The following is a 2,500-nucleotide window of genomic DNA, read 5'->3' as shown; positions in this document are numbered from 1 at the left end:
GATGCCTTATTTGCTTTTATGTCTCACTGCTTGGTATGTATCTATGTGTAGTTGGTGGAATGTAATTATATATTTCTGGTGGTAGCATAGGTAGTAGTAGTAGTAGTAGTAGTAGTTGTGTGTTGTTGTAGTAATAGTAGTAGTAGTGATGTTGAATGGTACAAGCAGTAGTATTAGTAAAGTTGTAACAATAGTCAAACATTAAATTAGTGAAAATATTTCGAGGAATTAGTAGTAGAACTGGTTGTCATAGTAGAATACTACTAGCAGAAGTAAAAATAGTAAGAGACTTATGTTAACATAAAAAATAGACGAATATAGTGATGATAATGCTGAGAACGTTAACAATAACGCCTGTAACAAGAGAAACACTAGTAAAAATGATAGTAATGATGATGATAATAGTGATGGTAGTAATGGTAATAATATTAATGACAATATTGATAATGATAATGATAATAATGATAATGATAATCATGATAATGATGGTGATGACGATTGTGATAATAATGATAAAAATAATGATAATAATAACAATAAGATAATAATAATGATAATAACAATCTTAATGATAAAAAACATAATAACAATAATAATAAAAATAACAATAATAAAATTCATAATAATAATCATAGTAATGATAAGAATAATCATTGCAATAATGATACATATATTGATAATGATAATAATGATGATGATGATGATCATCATCATCACGATATGATGATTATCATAATGATGACAATGATAATAATGATAATAATGATAACAATGATGATGATGACGATGATGATGATGATGATGATGATTATGATATGATGATAATTATGATAATAACAATAATAATAATAATAATAATAATAATAATGAATAATAATAATAATAATAATAATAATAATAATAATAATAATAATAATAATAATAATAAAATAATGATGATGATAATAATAATGTTAATAATAATAATAATAATAACAATAATTGCAATAAAGGATAATAAAAATAAGATAATTATCCCGCTAAGAATGATGATAATCCTTAATATTATTATCATTGCTATTATCATCATTATTATTAACACTTTTACAATCACCTTTAATGTAATAATTAATTATACTACACCTTTAAGAATAAAACATCAAAAAGACAAAAAACGGAAAAATGGAAAAGAAAAAAAAGGGATAAAAATTACCAAACGACTTTAGAGGAGTGTTAAGCACCGAATATTATTGCTAAGTAGAAAAAAAACACCATTTAACAGGACGTTCAAAAAATACATTGGCAAAGTATCTCCACATTATGCCAATCCGTGCATAAGATACAGTGGCACTTCGACACATACCGGGTATTGGTATGGGCAAGGAAAGTCATTCGAAAAGAGAGTGTGCGGGAGAGAAGGAAAAAGAATAAAGAGGAAAATCAGAGTTTGAGAGAGTGAGAGAGAGAGGGAGAGAGAAGGAGAGAGAGAGAGAGAGAGGGAGGAGTAAGAGAGAGAGAGAGGAAGGGGAGAGAGAGAGAGAGGAAGAGAGAGAAGTGAGAGAGAGAGAGGAGAGAGAGAGGAGAGAGAGAGAGAGATGAGAGAGAGGAGAGAGAGAGAGAGAGAGAGAGAGAGAGAGAGAGAGGAGAGAGAGAGAGAGAGGGGAGAGAGAGAGAGAGAGAGAGGAGAGAGAGAGAGAGAGAGAGAGAGAAGATAGATAGGGAAGAAAATGAAGGGGAAAAAGAGATAGAAGAAAGATAGAAGAAGAAAGAGAGAGAGAGAGAAAAGATAGATAGAAAAGGATAGATAGACAGACAGACAGAAGAAGAAGAAAGAGAGAAGGAGAAGAGAGGAAGATAAATGAAGAGAGGGAATGAGAAAAGAAGAGAGAGAGGAGAGAGAGAGAGAGAGAGAGAAAAAGGAGAGAGAGAGAGGAGGAGGGGAAGAGAGAGGAGAGGGAGGAAGGGAGAGAGAGAGAGAGAGGAGGAAGAGAGAGAGAGAGAGAGAGAGGGGAGAGAAAAAGAGGGAGGAGAGAGAAGAGAGAGAGGGGGAAAGAGAGAGAGAAGGGAGAGAGAGAGGGGAGAGAGAGAGGAAGATAGGTAGATAATAGATGGATAGATAAAAGATAGAGATAGATGAAAATAGATAAAGATACGGAAGAGAGAGAGAATAGAAGATAGAGAGGATAGTAGACAGACAGACAGATAGATAGATAGATAGAGAGAGAGGAAGAGAGAGAGAGAGAGAGAGAGAGGAGGAGAGAGAGAGAATGAGTCAAAGAAAGAGAAAGGGAGAGAGAGTGTGTGTATGTGTGAAAGTGAGAAACAGAGAGAGAGAGAGGGAAGAGTTTGAGAAAGAGGAAAGAGAGAGAGAAGAGAGAGAGAAAAGAGAGAGGAGAGAGAGAAAAGAGAGAGGGGGAAAGAGAGAGGAGAAAAGGGGACAGAGAGAGAGAAAAAGAGAGAGAGAGGACAGAGAGACAACGGAAAGTGAAGAGAGAGAGAGAGGGGAAAAAGACGACAAAAA

The sequence above is a fragment of the Penaeus monodon genome, chromosome 18 (assembly GCF_015228065.2).
Source record: "Penaeus monodon isolate SGIC_2016 chromosome 18, NSTDA_Pmon_1, whole genome shotgun sequence".
NCBI lineage: Eukaryota > Metazoa > Arthropoda > Malacostraca > Decapoda > Penaeidae > Penaeus > Penaeus monodon.
The sequence above is the reverse complement of the archived record's forward strand: the minus strand, read 5'-3'. Positions refer to the sequence as shown.